The sequence below is a fragment of the Macrotis lagotis genome, chromosome 2 (genome assembly GCF_037893015.1).
Source record: "Macrotis lagotis isolate mMagLag1 chromosome 2, bilby.v1.9.chrom.fasta, whole genome shotgun sequence".
NCBI classification, from domain to species: domain Eukaryota; kingdom Metazoa; phylum Chordata; class Mammalia; order Peramelemorphia; family Peramelidae; genus Macrotis; species Macrotis lagotis.
Window position 1 is genome coordinate 70832447 of NC_133659.1, and position 20795 is coordinate 70853241.

Here is a 20795-nt window from a genome sequence, read left to right on the forward strand (position 1 = left end):
AATCTCTCCAGACATGCAAGCTGGCTCAGTCCAATGTGTGTGGAGTAATGGTTTCCCCATCATTCTGGGGAGACTGAAGATATCTTCACTGAAGACCTGGTGGTGGATCTCTGCACTGGGCAGATCAAGACTGGGGCCTCCTGCCAATCTGAGCATTTGGCCAAGTATAACCAACTTCTCAGAACTGAGGAAGAAGTGGGCAGCAAGGCTGAATTTGCTGGAAGGAACTTGAGAACCCTTTAGGCCAAGTAAGCTCCATGACCATGAAGCCTCAGAGCTAGTAGGCGACAGTCACCTCTGTAGAAGTCCTCCAAAGAATGGGCAGCACCAAGTAGTAGACCAGTTTTGTTCTGGGGATGGGGGCTCTGACACTTAACTCCACCCTTCTCTCTTCCACTTTTCTCTGTTGTTCTCACTGCTTCTTTCAAATTGTCTTATCAGAGATGGTACCTGATCATTTGGTCCTTTATTGGAAGACCTAATCTTGTGACTGGGCTAGAATGATCTGTTCTCCCCTCCCCCCAACCCCCAGTGTTGATGTGCAGAGTCATATAGTTGTGATGCATCCTCAACAAGCCCACAGGCCAGATCCTTTAGTGGCTTCTATGTGCAGAATAAAACTATTCGGTATCCACTGGGGGAAAAAAAAATAATAAATGAGTTCTTGTTGATCTGTAAAGACATTTGACAGCCTGGTATGGGAGCTATAGGAGAATTACAAAAATATTATGACTAATGAGAGTTGTACCTGGAAGGAAGTACATGCTTTATTTTACTCCTGGATAATGGTAAGGTTTCCCATACTAGAATTTCCTCTACCAACAATATTCATGGGTTGATTTTTCACAGGGATTATTTCAACATTTATCAGAGGCCTATTGTACAAGGTATCAGTCACATTCTTTTATCTGCCAAGCAACACACGTAGCAAGGTGGTTAGCAGAATAAAAGGGGCAACTCATAAGTGCCTTAGGAAATCACACTCTACCCCTTTCCCTGAATCCTCCATATCTTCTAATCCAGATACTCTCTAAGCACCCATAATCATAACTGTACCAGCTTATATGGAAATTGGATATTTGTCTGATGTTTTCTACTTTTAAGGGTAAAAAGGGAATTTAGAAGTTTCTTCTTCCTATGAAAGTCCTCTGGCAGAAATGAAAAGATGGTGAAGGTGGTGATCAACCTCATTGCCCTTTATATAGCAAAGGTTTCTCATTATCACACTTTGGCAATTCTATCCATAATACTATGGATCTAAAAGCTTTGAATGTCACAAGTATAGAGAAAAATACAAACTCTCCCTTTTCCTTAAAAAAAAACCTGTCTTAACTTGGGAAATAAGAGTTTAAGGATGTATTGACCCTACCAATTCAGAAAATGACTCACCCAGATTTGTAACTTTTCTCTGACAATGATAGCTTAGAATGTTGAGTGGAGTAAAATAACAGTGGCAGAACTGAAATTTTTGATAATTTGAATTGAAATGAATATGTACCTTTGTCATGCCAAGTTTCTTTTAGTCACAAGTGGGAATAACCAAGACATTTTGTAACCTGTCATATTCTAATGTAGAAAATGAATGGTCAAATCAAACAATTTGAAAAAGGTAGTGTACTAACCATCAGTTTCATCAAAAGTAAGCCATGTATTTTGGTGCTAACTCACAGTTGAGGATGAGAAAATTATTATAAAGGGTAAAAAAGAGGTTCAAAAAGTAAGGGGCATCACATTACAAGGGTAGGGACAAAGCAGGATCAGACACCCTCACCCTCTACTAATAACTCCTACTACATACCACACTGCATTATATACCTTAAATCAATAAAATACCAAAGAAAGAAAATACAAGCAAAAGTTAGAAAACTAAATGAAGAGAGTAAATAAAATTCTAGAATCATCACTGGGTCCAAAGAATCAAAGAAGTATTTATTTTTGTTTTTGTTTTTTGTAAGACAATGGGGTTAAGTGAGTTGCCCAAGGCCACACAGCTAGGCAATGATTAAGTGTCTGAGGCCAATTTGAACTCAGGTCCTCCTGACTTCAGGGCCAGTACTCTATCCACTGCAAGAAGTAATAAATTATATTGAATATAATGATAATATTGAAAAACCATGTCAAAACTTGTAAGATTAGTTAATGAAATCCCCAACAGGTAAATTTTTCATGTCTCAAAGATATTAATAAGAAAAAAGAAAAATGGAGGATCAAAGATCTGAGCACACAATCAGGAAGAAGATTAATTTGAAATAGATTAGAATAATGGATAATTACAAAAAGATGAAATCTTCAAAATTTAAAAGAAATAGATAAACTTGAAAATAAAAACACCATAGAACTGATCAACAAACTTAAAAATTGTTTTCTTCTTTTTTTGAAGAAAAAAATAATTCTGCAATCTGTATTCAGATACCATCAGCTCTGTCTTTGTGATGGAGAGTATTCTTTATCATAAGTCCTTTAGGAACTGTTTTCTTCTGGAACAACCAGTCAAAGATAGTTACTAAATCTTATCAAGGGGGAAAAAGTGTGGAAAATCAAATCAGCAAAACAAAAAAGAATGAAATGAATTTTCAATAAAGAGGAAATAAAAAAGAATTATCAGAAATTATTATATACAAATTACATGTTAACAAAATTGAAGGTTTCAAAATAAATTAGAATTGAAATATCAAATATTGAAATTAACAAAAGATAGAGATTGTAACCCAATCTCAGAAAATAAATTGACCGTCATAAAATGACTTGTCAAAGAGCAATGGAAAGGTGTAAATCCTTAACTAGATGGATTTAGAAGTGAATTATACTTAAAAAAAAAAACCTTGGGGACCAATTTATAATCTGTTTAAAAAAATTCTCAACTTACAGACAGAAAGTACCCTACTAAAATCTTTTCACATAGTAAATATAGTCACAATACCCAAATAAAGGAGATATGATACAGAGCAAGAGAACTATAAGACAGTCTCACTAATGGCTATTGAAGCAAAAATAAATAAATAAATAAAATGCTCACATGGAAAGTACAGAAATATATTGAGAAAATAATTCACTACAAATATAAATTACATTCACATCAGAGATTAGAGATTGGTCAAACATCAAGAAAATAATCAAAATAGTTACGTTCTAAAATATTATGAAATAAAAACAAATATTGAAAACTACATTATTGTTTTAATGGATATAGAAAAATCTTTAAGAAAAGATAACACAGGGGGCAGCTAGGTGGCACAATGATTAGAGCACTGGCCCCAGAGTCAGGAGGACCTGAGTTCAAATCCAGCCTCAGACACTTAAGTTACCTAGCTGTGTGGCCTTGGGCAAGCCACAAAAACCTAAAAGGGAAAAAAAAAAGATAACACTCATTTTTTTTAAAGGCCCTAAAGGTCATATTCATGTGAAAATCCTTTTCAGTAAGGTTAATAAAATAAAACAACAACTGAAGTTTCACCTCATTCCTTGTAAATTGACATTTCACTACTGCTGAAACTGGGAAATAAATAGTGCATCAATTTGAAAAATATGAAAGAAAAGTAATTAACTACTACTCTTTGTTGGAGCAATTTTACACTGAATTTATGTCACAAGCCAAATCAGAAAGGGGAAATGGATTAAAAAATATTCATGTATCAGTGTCTTTGGTAGGAAAGTATTAGAAACAAACTGGAATCCCATCAGTAGAGGAACTGTTGTAAAAAGATGGCATAAGAATGTAATGGATTGGTGTTATGTTTTAAGAAATGACAACTAGGAAGAATTAAGAGAAATGTGGGACAAGCTGTTCCAAGAGAAGCAAATTCACATGATACATAATGACTACATTGGTGTAAGACTCTTTGAGAAACACAGTGTTTCTCTTTCTCTCTCTGTTCTATCTCTGTTTTTCTCGGTGTCTCTCTTTTTCTCTTTTTCTGTCTCTTTGTCTCTCTCTCTCTCTCATCTCTCTCTCCCACTTCCTCCCCAGTGCCTTCCACAGAACTTAGTACACACAGTAAATGCTTAATAAATACTTGTTAATTCACTAGTTGACTGATTACAAAGAAATTGAACTATGAACAAAAAGAAAAATAAAATAAAAGCAACAATAAAATAAGAACAAAACAACAAACCCAGCATCAATCCTTGAGAAGAGAAATGGAATCACATCTCCCATCACAGCAGAGAGAAAAGAAATTACTAATACTGAATATTGTAGACTTGGTCAGACAAGGTTGCTATATCAGATGTCTTTATACAATCACTTTTTTTTTGTCACAAGGGATGGTTCTGTATGCAGTGGGATGAGTTGGAGATGATTATGACATAAAAAGAAAAGACATCAACACAGTAGGCATGTGTTTTTAAGTTAACATAGCCAGTGATGCATAGATTTGAGCAATAAGAACACTGCCCAGGGAATCAGACACACTTGCATCTGTCAAGTAGACTGACTCCATGGTATGAATTAATCCCCTTCACCCCTATACCTCAGTTTCCCTGGCTGCAAAAGAATGATAAAGACCCTTCCCTCCCTTCAGGAATGTTGATGGGATTAATTAAATAATATTGGTAAAGAGCTTTGAAGATGAAAAGCACCATATAAATGCTAAGTACTGTATTATTATTATCAGAAAAGGAAGCCCCAAGCCATGTGGAATGATTTTTCTCTTGCACAGAGGCACATTTTCTAAAAACCTTCTATTTTGCTGTTCTCTTGGTTTGGAAAGCACTGTCTGACTCATAATGAGAAGCTAAGGGGAACAGATGATGTGGAGTTAAATTTGGAGCTGAAATGGACAGAGTTACTATGAACAAGGGAAAGTTAAAATGTCAAGCCAGAGGTGGTCTGAAAGAAACATCTGTCTACTTCCAAAATTCTCATCCTGGACTCGAGCATCATGGCCCTTTCTCTGATGGGGTTAAAAGGGCCAGACATACAGGGAAATGGGGATGATGATAGTTTATGGAGACTGGGCAGTTTGCCTGGAACTCTCTCTCTTGGACCTACTTCCTTGTTCTTTGTGTCATAATTATTTGTGTACTGGATAGCTAAGTTGATAAAGAATTGGATATAGAATCAGGAAAGCTGATTTCAAATCTATCCTCAGATATGTAATAGCGGCATGATCCTGAATCATTTAACCTCTGTAATCTTCAGTTTTCTCAGCTGTAAAATAGGGATACACTGGTTTCCTAGGCACCTTAGTTGATAAAGCACAAAATGGAATCAGATGATCAAAGTTCAATTTTTCCTCAGATAACAAATATATGTATGATGCTGGATCGCTTAAACTTTTTCTGTCTCATTTTGCTCACATTTAAAACAGGGATAAATAACAATACCCACTTTCCATGTTTCCAGATTATTTCTAAAATGTTTTGTAAACCTTAAAATGTTATGTATCTGCAGCTATTGTTACTAGTTTAGCTGCTCTTCATACTACATTGCAACTTCCTTATGAGCATACTATGTAAAACCAGTTTTCCTCAGTAGCTTCATAGTCTTATCCATATGAAAAATTAATAAATTATTTTAATTTAATTTAATTAATCTATTTTATTAATTTTTAAATACATTAATTAAAATTAATATAATTTAACTTGAATTGAATGCTAAGAGAAAAGAGATAATTTAATACTTTGCTCAGAAAGAATATGATTTCAAGCAGCATGTGCCTAATAAGGCCGAGTAATATAGTGAAAAGAACACTGGAGTTAAAGAAAGGAAGACCTATGTTTTGACTTTTACTAGATGTGTAATCAGGAGCAAGGAAATAATTTTATTTCTTTTCATTCTAATTTTTCCATCTGTGTAATAAGGATGACAATATTAGTTAACAAATTATTCCTACATCATAAGTTTGTTGTGAAGCTCAAACATAAAAGCTGAAGGCAACTAGGCAGCAGAGTATATAGAGTACCAGAGGCCTGGAATCAGGCAGATTCATCTTCCTGGGTCCAAATCTGACCTCAGACACTTATTAGCTGTGTGACATTGGGTAAATCACTTAACCCTATATGGTTCAGTTTCTCACCTGCAAAATGACCTGGAAAAGGAAATGACCAACTACTCCAGTATCTTTGCCAAGAAAATCCTTAAGGGAATTGCAGAGAACTGAACACAACTAAAATGACTGAATAATCCCAAATATAAAAGCTCTTCAACCTCTAAAATAGCAAATGGTTATCACAATTATAATAATTTTTAAGACAGGAAGTGCCAGAAAGAAATGGACAATGTTCTTCAGGGATTCAATGACTGACTGCTTTGCTGAGGGTGGGGAAGGGGAGCAGTTAACAAACAGCAAAAATTGGCAAATGTATGAATTAGGACATCAGGATTTCTCTCTAACCAGAAGAAGCAACAAGTACAAGCATGCTCAAAGAATTACTGAACACACTGTAAAATAGAGGCTGCCAGTAGGCTGACAACGCCTCCCTTGACTCCCAGCCCAGAGTTTATAAAGCTGGCACAAGGTATCCAAGATTCTAGGTTGAAGCTCTCTCTTCACTGTGATGTTAAAAGTTGGCAAATGTCAAGGAATATTTGCAGTTGGTTTCTTCTTGAACAGTCAAAAGCCCCTTTAACTACTAGTATATTCTCTCCCTTAGGGGAAAGTTCTTGGAACAGTAGATAGTCATGGAGTCAGGGAGATTAGTACAAATCTAACTTTGCTGTGTGACCTTGTTTGCCCCTTGTTCCTCAATTGGAAAATGGGAATCATAATAAATAGTTCATTATTATGGGAAATTTTCCTAATTCAAGCTATCCAAAAGAGAAAGTGAGTGTCCTTTCAAGGGAATCTAAAAAAAAAGACAAGTTGGTCTTCAAAGTTTGATTGACAAAGGAAGCCTGTGTTGTGTCTTCATTAAGTGCCTACTGTATATAAAACATTGTGCTAGGTACCAAGGGAGATGCCCTTGACCACAAAATTGACCACATTGACTGTCTAAAGATAATGAGACATTTAATAGTCACCAGTGGTCAATATTTTATTCTACCTTGTGGTTTACTATTTGGGAGGAGGTCAGTCAACAAGGCAAGTCAGCAAGGCAAGTCAATATTAATTATTAAGCATTTACTACAAATATAAATGTGACCAAAAAAAAACCTAAACACAATCCCAGCCCTCAAGAAGAGAATATTCTAAATGGAAGAGACAGAAGACAGAGGGAATGTAGGATTTAGTAATGAGGAAAGGGATATTGTTTCAATCACCAGAAAGTCAGTAACAAAACCAAGAGTGCAATAGAGTTTGGTTGGCATGGGGTCCTCTTCAAAATAATGGTCACAGAAGAATTCAACAGTAGGAGAAAGGGGCTATCATGGGGTAAGGATGTTTGAGGATGAGATAAACCTAAGTCCTGAGAGAATTTCTAAGGTGAAAGAGCAGCTGAGCTATTATGGCAAGGGCAAGAGAGTCAGAAGCAGAGTCAATTAGCAAGCAGAAACAGAAAATGTAGGTTGAATTTTCATAGCTCCTAAGAAACTGACAAAAAAAAGAGTTTTTTTTATTACCATCCTAGCAAAGGTTTCATCTTTTATTTTTAATCTCAGAAGTAATATTAACACACAGAGAATAATTTAAAGCATTCAGAATGCTATTTATTTATTCATAATGCTATTAAAACAATGTCATGTTTTACTGGACCACATGTGTTTATGTTATGATTATAGAGTCAAGAATAGAGAGCTTTACTGAATATCTAAGGCCTATTAATATTCTCCACATATGTTCACCAAGTAAATGGTGTCTCAGCATCAATAAATTATTTCACTGATTAAAAATATGATTTTTCAGTGACTGATTCTTACCTTCTTAAAGGCTGCCATAGTCTCTGTCTTTCTTAGATAGAGTTTACACTTTTCCTTCATTTGTACTACAAGGAAAGCATGATATAGTTAATAAAACACTGGATGAAAGAAGACCTAGAACCAAGGCCCAAATGTTGTAGCTAACTATGAGGATTTAGATAATACACTTAAATACTTATACCTCAAATTTTTCATCTGTAAAATGCTAAGGCATGAGAAGGGCTAGTCTGGTAGGCAAATGGCAAAATGGGAAGAGGACTGACTTTAAAATCAGAGAAGGGGGCGGCTAGGTGGCACAGTGGATAGAGCAACGGCCCTGGAGTCAGGAATACCTGAGTTCAAATCCGGCTTCAGATACTTAAAAAAAAAAAAATTACCTAGCTGTGTGGCCTTGGGCAAGCCACATAATCCCATTGCCTTGTAAAAAAAACTAAAAAAAAAAAGATCAGAGAAGAAATAGGTTTGAATCTATGTTACTAGCCATGTGATTTTTAACAAATGTTATTGTCTATCTGGACCTCAGTTTCATCATTCATAAAGTAAAAGGACTAAATTAGATGCTTTTTGGAATTTCTTTCAGTTCTAGAATCTATAATCTTCAAGTAGTTCTAAGTGATAGTTGTTTTCATTTCTCATGGCATTCTCTTTAATCATTCTATTTTTCAACACTTTATTCATATGTATATACATCTATAGAGGTGTATATGCTCCACAAGTATTACATAGACATATGGATATATACATATATGGTTGTATTCTTTTATGCATGGATAGATAGGAAGAAAGAAAGAAAAGAGGCAAAAGAAAGAAGAAAGAAAAAGACAGAGAGAAGCAAAAAAATAATGGAAAGAAAGAAGAAAAAAGAGCAAGAGAAACAAAAGAAAAAAGAAACAGAAGAAAGATAAAAGAACAAGAAAGGAAGAGAGAAGAAAGGAAGAAAGACAAATGAAAGAAAGAAGGAAAGAAAGATTAAAAAGAAGATAAAAGAGAAAGGAAAAACAAAGAAATAGAAAAAAGATAAAAGAGCAAGAACAAGAAAGAAAAAGAAAAAAGAAGAAAAAAGCGATAAAGAAGGAAGAAAAAAGAAAGAAAGAAAAACAAAAGAAAGAGAAAGAAAAGAAAGAAAAACAGACAGAAAGAAAGAGAGAAACAAAGGAAGGAAGGAAGGAAGGCAGGAAGGGTGAATGTATTTATATTTGTATTTACATTTGGGTATGTATATACAACATGTCCAAATTGTTTTATTGCAGTTTTAAGCTGTTAAAGTTTAAATCTATTAAAGCTACTAGATATAAACATCTAATAGGTATTATTATCTAACATATCTAATAGCTGTAATATCTAATATTAGATACAATAGCTGTTAAAGCTTAAAAATCACACTAAGAATTTTGGAACAGCTTGTTCCTATACTCTCTTTTATTCTTTATGTCCATTTTCTCATTTTGAAAGAACACCTAGGCTAATTCATATTAATGAATAGGTGGAAATTCATGGCTAGCAGGTTCCATTGACAATTCTTTTGACCTGCCATGCCGACCTCAAACAAGGCATTCTGGGCTCATCATTTCCTCACCAATATAATAAGGATTATTTTCCTCTTCCTACCTACCTGCCTCCAAAGAACAGAAGAGGATTTTCAAAAGAGAAAAATGTTTGTGCAAGGTTTCCCAACTACTTGATATACCAAATACTTGGTCATAATTACCTTCCATGCATCTCCGAATTGTCTGCTCTAACCCTCCATGGTACAAACGTGGGGAAGGATAGGTTTCCTCTCCTCACATGTTTTATACCACCAGCTCCCCAAAATGATTGCATCAGAATTGAAGTAGGAACTGTAACAAGATATGGCATCCCTCCCAAGGCACATTTCCCTGCTACTTTCTCATCACAGCTTCTAAAGGAGCATGAATAAATAACCATCACAGCTCACTTATGTGGTGCTTGATGGTTGCAGAGTTTTACATATATCAGCTTTTTCGATCCTCAAGGCAAATTTGTAAGGAAGTCAATGCAAGCAATGTTAAGTATTTCAAAAAATTCAAGAATTCATTGATATAGATTTTCCCTCCATGTTGAATCCCTGAAACCCTTTGGGAGGTACTTTCATAAGTTGTCATGGATCATTAATAATAATAGTATAGCAACAAATCACCTATTGACCAAACCTCTCCAAACTTAGTTTACCTAGTTCTCTAAGGACATAATCCCAAAATACCATCAGGTTCATTCCCAACATCTTCCCAATGGAGTAGATCCTTTCAGAAGTGTGAGAGGAAGCCTAGATTCTGAGTCATTTCCTTTCAGTGAAAGGCATTAGAGTAGGGCTATCAGGGAAGTTTTGTGTTATATGAATTTCATTGTAATATCATTTTGATACCCATTTATATTACATATATATTATTCACATGTATTGTATCTATTTAAATATATAATTAGTATTCCTTTATTTTTATTATTTTATATTAATTAGGATTTATATCAATTTATACATTATATTAATTCTAAAATAATATTATTATGTTAATTATACCTAAGCATCTCAATTCTGGAGTGGTGGGGAAGGGAGGACATTGGATCATATACTTTGAGTTGGAAAGGACCATAGAGACAATCGAATTATGACCTCTCATTTTACAAATGAGAGAACTGAGACTAAGAAATGTTAAATTATTTGTCCAAAGTAACACAGCTAGGAAATATTTGAAGCAACATTTGAACTCAGGTCTTCCTGATTCCAACCTGAAAAACTTATGTATTGTAACCCCCCTCTCTGTGCGTTCTGATCTTCCTTTTAGAAGATCTCATGACTTCTCTTGTTTGTCAGCTTTTCTCCATCTATGATTTGGTCATTTCTAATTCATGCCACAGCCAAATTTTCCCATGCAAAGAAACAAAGTATTGTCAAAAAACAGGAAATAAAGGTGATCATCAATTAGGGAATGACCAAATGAACTGTGATGCATGTATACAACCATTTATTACTAATGTGGGAGAAATAACCAACATGAAGCACTGAGAAGCTTAGAAAAATTTTATGAATTGTGAACTGATGAAAATTCAGGAAAATTATATGAATTATCACTAAAATAATATGAACAGAAGGACCAAAAAAAAAACTGAAATCGAAACCTGTCTGACAATAATGATCAAATTTAGCCATGGAGAGTAATCAAGAAAACAGACTTTTGCAGAAATTGGAAAGTATGTATATGGAATATTTAATATACTCTAACAAAGACTAATGCATTAATGCTTTACTGAACCACATTTTTTTCTCTTTCTTTTTCAAATCTTTGTTACATGGGATGACTTTCTGGGTAGGTAAATGGTTAGAATTTATATAAAAATGAATATGTTGTAGAGGCAAAAATATCAATAATAACATTAAAATATCATATTTAAAAATGCACTTCCATGCTAGATTGAGAAAAAAAAATTCTGTCTTTTTTCTCTGTGTGATACATTGTATTTCTGAATAACACCTGCCTCATAGGTGTTATTCCTCTGGGTTGCTGATATCCCATGGAGTGCAAGCCCACAATAATTTTTCAGATGTTAAGCAAAAAGAAAAAAAATATATAATGTATTCCAGTTAAAATCAGGGACATTCTGTGATTAAAGGCTCCCCTTGTGCTGATCTAGAGTCCTACTCTAAACCACAGATTTGGATCAAGCAAAATAGTGGTCAAACAGGTGCCAGAAATGATGAAGCTCAACAATAGGGCCTGTATGATTTTTCCTTTAAAACATGGAAGTGTGAGGTGAAGTTAGAAACAGAGAATGGAAGTGGAAGGTACTGCCAGAAGGAGAAGGAAGGCAAATGCCAGCCCTAAGATTCACTGCCTCATAAGTCAGTAGCGAGATCTTTTTTGTCATTACACAGGTAGCTACCTGCAGACTTAGAGAAGTGCTTTGACATGCCTTAAGTCCTTGTTGCTAGAGGCAAGGCTGATCATGGAGATATAGCAGTTGGCAAGCTCAATGAGGAAGAGTCTAGTCACACTACCTCACATTTCTGAAAGTTTCAGATGGGATCTGGCTCCTGCCGTGTGTGTGTGTGTGTGTGTGTGTATGTGTGTGTGTTTATGTAGATATAAATATATTTGTATTTATGTATATGTGTATTTATATATATAAATACATATTTAATGTATCTATGTGTATCATATATGTATATACATGTGTGTATATCTATAGATATATACACAAGATCTATAGAGATATAGATCATATATATTATATATATGTGTGTGTATATAGTTAGTTATTTCTTTCTTGCATGTACATTTTGGATATGATACAGGTTAAGATGGTCATCTCATATGCTAGTTCAATAAAATGTCCATTTTTTGATGGATGCTCAATTTACCTATACAGTGACCACAAAATGACCTAGTATCTGCTATCAGCTTTCATAAATCTTGGTCTTTGCTATCAGAGTATACTACCAATCAATCAACAATCAATAAACTGCTACATAATAGGCACTGTGCTAAGCCACAAGTCTTACTGCCATTCTCCCCTTCCAAGCACAACCATAGTTGTCAGATAGAGTTGTTCCTCCACTTTCATAATCGAGTTCATTCTACGTCTGCTCTTTCTACTCTACCTACTCATCCATTAATATCCAACTTCACTTCCAACTCTTCCATGAATCTTCTCTGATAATTTTATCTCACATGTTAAATTCTCCCCTCTGTAACTGCTTTTGCAAATATAACCTCTGCTACCTATTAGGCAACATTGTATAGTATTTAAAGCATTTTCTTTGGAATCAGAAAGTTTTGAGTTCAAATATTGCCTAAGATATATGCTAGTATGTGTGACCCTGGGCAAGTCACTTCTCTTGGAGTCTCAATTTCTTTGTCTATGAAACAATGATTACCTAGCACATCCCTTATATGACTATTGTGAAGGTTAAATGAAATAACTGATATATATATATATCAGTTATTTCATTTAACCTTCACAATATATATGTATATATATATAACCTTCACAATATATATGTATATATATACATATATATACATATATATGTATATCATATATATACATATATACAATTTACTTTGCAAATTTTACAATGCCTTACAGACATTATTATCATAGAGTGTTATGTTGCTAGTCTCAATAGATTATATTGTATAATTTATCATAAACTGCTATTCTCTAAGTATGTGACATTCATTTATACCTTATCTCCCTCTCTACAGTTAAAACTTCTTGAAACAAACTTAGGAATATGAGGCCTATATCCAAAGATAATGTAACATTTGCCCCACTTCACCAGAATGATCAATGTACTACAACTCTGGCGGGAGAAGAAAGAAAAACAAAAAAGAATATAGATTATTCAGTTCAATTCAATATCTCCCAATATATGGCTGCTTCATTGCACTCATTTGCATGCCTCTCTCCTTTTGGCAGTCCCCTCCCCATTTCTATCTCCACTTCACACTTCCAGATTTCTTCTATAAAACTGAACCCATTTAGTTCTGAGGTAAGAAAAAAATAAAGGTAATCAAAAGGATAGAAGAAAGACATCTTTGTGAGAAGACTAAAATGTGTCCCTCTTGGTTTTGGAAGACTACGAGAATGGAAATGAGAAAAAAAGATATAAAATTTTGAAATCAAGATAAACTAGTGAGGGTAGGTTTGTCCTCCAATTCTGTATGACTAGAACCAGAAAGGACCAGTTGAACTTGAAAGATGCAATCAGAGAGACAGTTTATTCAGGAAATACTTTGTAACAGAACAGACAATAAACTTTTAGAGCTCTTTCCTCCACAAAATGATGCGGTCTAAAACTATAAATGCATGAAGAAGAATTTACTCAAAGAGGATGAATTGGTAAGAAAAGCTGTTGCATGGATGCCTGAATCATGAAATGTATGTGTTTATTTTCTCAGGACTGTTATAATTTTTGAAGGACTACCATCTTCAATCAATCAAAATGTATTCCTGGATGATAACTGGCAGAAGACAGAAGGTCGGGAAGGTGGGTCATGAATCTGAACTAGTATGATATTTTTTAGTCCATCCAAAATTCAAAGTATTTAATCACAATATAAAATATTATGTTTCAGTATTGATAAAGATAAACATCTCATGTGAAACTCATAAGAACCTTATGATGTAGGGTTTTACATTAGGTAACTAAGACTTTGGAGGTTAAATAACTTGCCCAGGGTCACATAGTAGGGAAATGCCAGAGGAAGTATTTGACCACAGGTCTTTATAAATCTTAGTCCGACACTCTGGGCATGGAACCTTGCTTTAATGTTAGGTATGTAGAAACCAGTCAACAAATATTTACTTAATTGAAATGGTTTTAATAAAAAATACAAACCAAATTTTATTAGAACTCAGGAATAACTTTGTAATGACATAAGCGGTTCTAAATATCAGAATCAAGATAATGGTGAAGTGGAGGGGATGGGGCTGAATTCTCTTTCCCTGAAACTTAAAAAAAAGAATGATTTTTTATCAGTGTAAGTCTATAATAGGTGTGGCCCTGCCTGAAAGCGTGGGCCATAGATGTGATGATATGTGAAAGGGATGTGTGAAAGGTTTATCCTTCCACAAAATTAGTTACATGTTAAAAGAGATTTAGGATAGCTAGATGCCACCACAGTGCCTAGGGACCAGGCCTGGAGTTAAGAAGATCACCTTCCTGAATTCAAACCACCTTCAGGCACATATGATGTGTGACCCTCGGTAAGTCACTTAACACTGTTTGCTTCAAGTTTCCTCATCTGTAAAATGAACTAGAGAAGGAAATAGCATACCACTCGAGTATCTTGCCAAGAAAGCCCCAAATTGGGGTCACAAAGAATCAGACATGACTGAAAAATGACCAAATAACAACTTAATGTGCTCCATACCACAGAACAAAAAGCACTGAAGCTGGAGTCAGGACAAATTGGTTAAAAGTCCCAGCTCTGCCACTTGTTGGTTATGTGATATTAAGGTCATTGAATCTCTCTGAACTTATTTTCTTTTCTGTAAAATGGGAATGGAAGGGAAGCCTAAAATACTTGGACTCCCTGCCTCATAGTGTCATTGGGAGGAAAATACTTTGTAAACTGGAAAGCGTGACAGGAATATAAGCCTTTATCCTCATTTTCCTCATTCTGGATGAAAGACCTTTCTTCCTTGCAGTTTTCAATCTTTTGGAACAGCTTTGCCATGTTTCTTAGACTCACTGATTTTTCCACTTGAAAAACTCAGCTGAAGGCATCTTTCATCTTTGATTATACTTCCAAATAGCTTTTCCTCTTATAGTACTTATCCTAATTTACAATTCCCTTATTCCCTCTCTTTTCTCTACCTGTTTCCTACTGCAATTACTCTACCTACAAAATAATAACCCAATTTTATCCACCTTACAGAGAGTGAAAGGATTTTTAGTTGGTGTCAATCAAGGATAGTATTTTGAGAAACTCAAAGAAAGCTGCCTGGTTGATATGGCTGGGCATTTGGGACTTAATAGTAATAATAGCTTTCATTAATATAGCATTTTTAAACTTTGAAAAGGTAGGGGATTAGGCAAGGTGGTATAGTTGAAGCTGTACAGCCCAGAACTCTTACAACCATTCCAAAAAAAGAACAAGAAAAATATCAGATTGAGTGGAGAGAGGAAAATTCAAGGAGAAAACCATTGTGGGTTCCTGTTTCTAGCTGGGGTAGGTACAGGGAAACAGTATTGTGGGTATAGGAGAAGAGGTTCATCCAGGAATGCCTAGGCTGAGGGTACAGATGGGTTCTAGACCCTAGAGAGTTGTATTCTGGATAGGATGCATTGACTGGGACAAGTCTGCCATCATGTTGACCTGACCCCCGAGGCGTGAAGCCTTACTAATTAGGCTGGGGCCTATTGCATTACAGCCAAGGTACCTGTAACTCTGATCATGCACAGGGTGATAAAGCCTCTCATAGATGGACCAGGGTTCAATCCAGCATCTTTGCAGCTTAAGCAGAGAGTACAAAACAGTGTCATTCCTGCCTCTCTGTCACCTTGACCATTGACTCAGATCATGGAGCTTTTTAGCACAGGATATCGTTGTGTACTCCAGAGAAGAAGCACAGAACATGATCAAACCTGCAATTCCATAATGCTGACTTGGGATACTCTTCCTTCAAGACGACAGAGGCTAGCACCAGCAGCTAACTACTTAAGTCATATTGCCTAGATCCCAAATTTAGTTTTGGATCTTGCAAAGCCCAGGCCAGAAGGGAAGCAATATTAGACCATCCTTTTAGACCACAGACTCCTTAGGGTGCTGAAAATTTGAATTTCACTGATCTGAGTCACTCCAGTAGTCTTTGAAGAAAACAAAAGGACATTATCCAAAGGAAAGAGAGACAGAACCAGAGGTAATACAGATCAGGATAAAACAAGGTCTCATTTTTTAATCAACGAGTATCCAGAAACACAAAGTTTCAATCTGGGAAGCAAGACTAAGAAAAGTGAATATAAAAAGTGATGCAAATAATGACACAAACCCAGCAAAAAAAAGAATAAATCCACATCTACAAACAAAACATTAAAACAAACTGCAAGCCAGCCATAATTTTATTTAGAATTTCTAAAAGATAAAAGCATTTCTTTTTTAGAAAATGCTATCATACAATTTGGAGAGGTTGTGGGAGGTTGGGTTATTGATGCATTTCTGGTGGACTTGTGAATGGATCCAACCTTTCTGGAGAACAATATGGAACTATGCCCAAAGAGCAATAAAACTGTTCATGCCCTTTGACCCAGAAATTCCAATTCTAGTTCTATATCCTGAAGAAATTATAAAAAGGGAAAAGTCATACATCTTCCAAAATATTCATAGCAGCTCTTTTTGCAGTGACGAAGAATTGGAAATTGAGGGGATGCCTACCAATCGGGAGATGGCTAAACAAGTTTTGGTATATTAATACTATGGAATACTGTTGTTCTATAAGAAATCATAAATAGTTGGACTCTAGAGAAGCATGGCATGACTTACAGGATCTGATGATGATCAAAGGGAGTAGAACCAAGACAACAATGTACACATTAACAACTAAATTATGAGATGAACAAACTTGATGGAAGCAGCTCCTCTTAGCAGTTCAGAGAGATAGGACAAATTGTATTAGATCGGTTATGGACAATGTTATCCCCATCCAGAGGGGGGAAAAATACACACACACACACACACACACACACACACACACACACACACAGAAAACAACTCTTCAAAATCTGGTGAACACTTTATAAAAATTATCTTTTATGTATCTCATTCCCTTAATCCCAATTTCTCAAACCGAAAATAACTGTAAACATGTATATCAAAAATATGTATGTACAATGCTAACCTGACAGTGTGCCACTGAAAGGATGGGGATGGGTGGGAAGGGAGGGTGGAAGGAAATTTTGTACTTAAAATTACACATGTGCATATAGATAAAAATAAATAAACAAAATAAGGGAAAAAAGAAAAGCCCCCCCCCAAAAAAAGAAAATGCTATCATAAATGAAGAAAGAGTTGTAGAAGAAACAATTGGAAGACAAATACTAAAAGAGGTGCAAAAAGTTATTTGAATAACAGACTCCCTATTTCTTGGAAAAGACCAAACAGAAATCAATGATCATGCAATAAGAATTACTGGAACAAAATCAAAAGTCACAAAAAAAGAAGAAAATATAAAGCATCTCCTATCAAAACAATTCCATCATAGACTAGAAAGAAAAATATCTAGGAATCATGGGATTATCTAAGAGCAACCAACATCACCACAAAAATAAAATTTTAGGATTATATATTTCAAGAAATATGGATGAAAAGTGTAATATATATTAGATTCTGAGGATGAAGTAAAAATTGAGAGAGTCCATCACTTACTCCTCAAAGAAAGCCCAAAATGAAAACTCTGAGGAATGTTGTAGGCAAAATTCAGAACCTCCAAGTCAAAGAAAAATAGATACTACAAAGAGCTAAAAAGAAAGAGTTCATCTCCCTTAGGAGTCACAAAATCAAGATGACAAAAGATTTATGTAGCTGCCAGTATAAAAGAGAAGAAATATATTGTATGATATTTCAGAAGGCACTGCTGAAAAAGGGCAGGAAACTGAAAGCAAATTGCAACAAAACAACTCATTAATATTGAGCACATTCCTTCCTTCTTCTTCTGGAGCACAGGGAAGAAAAACCTATAAGAGAATATGCTTGAGGGAATTTGGCTATAATATTCCTGGGAATTTTCATTTGGGGATGTCTTTCAAAGGGTAATTAATGGATTCTTTCAATATCTATTGTACCCTTTGGATCTAAGATATCAGGATAGTTTTCTTTTTTATAATTTCTTGAAATATATCTAATATTTTTTCCTCTTTGATCATGGCCTTAAGGCAATTCAATATGTCTTCAATTCTCTATTATTAAGTTATTACCTTTATTATTATTAAATTATCTCTAAATTCCAGGTCAGTGGCTTTTCCAATGAGATGTTTCATATTTTCTTCCATATTCTCATTATCTTGAGTTTGTTTGATTGATTCTTAAAGTCTCGTAGACTCAGCCACTTCCACTTGTCCAATTCTAATTTAATGATTTTTCCCCCCTCTCTTTCCCCATTTGGTCAGTTATGTATTTTGAGTTGTTTTCTTCATTGAATTTCTGAATTGTTTTTTCCATTTTGCTAGTTATGATTTTAAAAAGGTTATTTTTTTCACTATTTACTGTACCTATTTTACCAAGCTGTTAATTCTCTTTACAAAATATTCTTGCAACACTCATTTCCTTTCCATCATTTCCTCTTTCACTCAACTCGTTTGTTACTCTTTCTGATCTTTGTTCAATTATAATTTTTTTCTCTGAGGATTTATTTCTTATAACTGTTTTTATAATGTTATCATCTTTTAGTTTATAACTTCACTTCCCTAGCAATGATACTTTTAGAATCAAGATTTTTCTTTTTTGTTTACTCATTTTTCAGTCTTTTTTTTTCACTTTGAATTTTACGTTAAAATTAGGCTCTGCTCATCTGTCAAGCACTGTTTCAAGTTTCAAGCTTTGATGTACTATTTTCAAAGTTAATTTTGGGGGTCCACAAGTTTTTCATGCTTCCAATGTAGCGTTAGCCTGAGAAAGGTTTAGTCACTGCTCTCTTGGTCCTAATATTTGTTGAGGATATGTTCCTGCTCCTCTGTAGTCACAATTACTAGCACTCTTATTATTGCAATTTTGACCAGGTCCCCAGCTCCCTTGTGGCAGATCAAAAATACTCTTCTCCATTCTGGAACTGAGGCCCAATATCAGCAAAGGTTCCCGTGAAATTTCTTTCCCAATTAGTTTTCTGACCCTCTTATAGTCTCTGAGCTGAAAGCTTCTGAAAGTGCTGCTGTTGTTGCTATCATGGCTACTTCCAAGGCCCCCACTGGAGTTCCTGCTGTGCTCTGAGCCTGAGTCCACCCTAGTGCTACAGATCTTTCCTCGGAACCTCCCAAGTTATCCTAAAGTGTAAAAAAAAAGTCTTCTGAGCTTTGGTTGGCTCTTCCACTCCAAACTTTGATCTGAGTTATTTATTTTAAAGTTGTTTGGGGGGGAAATATTGAGAGAATTTAGCTGGCATGCATTCAGCCATCTTGGCTCTTTTGCAATACATTTTTTAAAAATTCCAATGTACTTTTTTGGGCATCACTGTTACTACCCCTTCTCCAAAACTGACCCTCCCTACACCATTAACAGAGTTAAAGAAAACCAACAGTGCCAAACAAGCATAGTCAAGCAAAATTAATCCACACAACGTCCAAGACCAAAATGAATGTCTTTGCATTATTTTTTTTGTCAGAAGATGGGTAACGTGCTTCATTAAAGATTCTCTAGAGACATTGTTAGTCATATCTTTATCCAGAGTTATCAAGTCTTTTGGAATTGTTCTTCTTTATATTATTATTTTCTTTGTACAAATTGACCTTCTGATTGTCCCTACTTCACTGTGCTTCAGTTCCTCTTTTCCAGGATTCTCTCAAACCATCTCTTTTGATATTTTTATAGTTTAATAATGTAACAATCCATTTATATATCATAATTTGCATTGCATCCTCCAATTTTCTAAAAGGCAATTGAAGGTACCATGTTAGAACACTCATTTTGTTTTCTTTCTTTTAATTATTCCTTCAAAATAAAAAAGTTTATTATGATCATGACTATTTCCTTGCTAGTTTTATCCTGTCTTTTAAATACCTCCTCCTTCCCCACTTCTTTCTTTGCTGAGTTTGACATAGTTCTATATCAAACTTGGTGTGTACTTGTATGTGTACACTCATGACTCTCACTATGATGACTCATCAAGAGGATCACATTATAAAAATAGACAATTCTGATTATATAAAAATTTTAAAAGTGACACAAATTATCTAATGTAGGTTTGTGATAAAGGTTTGCAGCAAGGTTCTCTAATAAGATCTCACGTCTAAAATGTATAAGATTCATTTAAATTTTTAAGATTTAGAGCCCATTTCCCAAGAGACAAATGTAGCTAAGTTCTGAAAGTTTTCAAAATAAATCCAAGCTATCAGCAAACATAAAAAATTATCTAATTCACTAATCATTAGAGAAATAATAAAAACAAATTTGAGGTTCCAGTTGATAACTATCAGTCTGAAGAAGATGACAAGATAAAAAAGTGACAAAAGTTGAAAGAGCTGTAGAAAAACAGGTCCATTAGTACACAAATGGTGGAACCAATAGATTCATCTATTCTGGAAAGCAATTTAGAGCAATTACCAGAAAGTTATAAATCTAGACATACCCTCTAACTGAACTATTACAACTATACTCTGGAGAAAGAACAGGACAGATCTATATATAACCAACAACAACAAAAACAGTAGTAGCTTTTTTTATAGTAGCCAAAAATTGGAAATTAAAGGGGGTGTCCTTCTATTGGAAAACACTTAAGCAAATTGTGGTATATGGCTATAATGGAATATCATTGTTGATAAGATCTG

The 20795-nt window shown here is 34.7% G+C and overlaps 1 protein-coding gene and 1 long non-coding RNA gene across 5 annotated transcripts in view; one reads left to right on the forward strand and one right to left on the reverse strand.

Annotated features, from left to right (window-relative positions):
• The window catches only part of ASTN1 (astrotactin 1), a 494085-nt gene that overhangs the window by 396116 nt on the left and 77174 nt on the right, over positions 1–20795 (reverse strand). The gene's annotated exons all lie outside the window — the stretch shown is intronic.
• Positions 4365–20795, forward strand: part of LOC141512825 (uncharacterized) — a 56121-nt gene continuing 39690 nt past the window's right edge. Inside the window, exons 1-2 of the long non-coding RNA XR_012475603.1 lie at positions 4365–4440; positions 13717–13805. This is a non-coding gene — a long non-coding RNA (uncharacterized LOC141512825). The remainder of the gene's footprint in view (positions 4441–13716; positions 13806–20795) is intronic.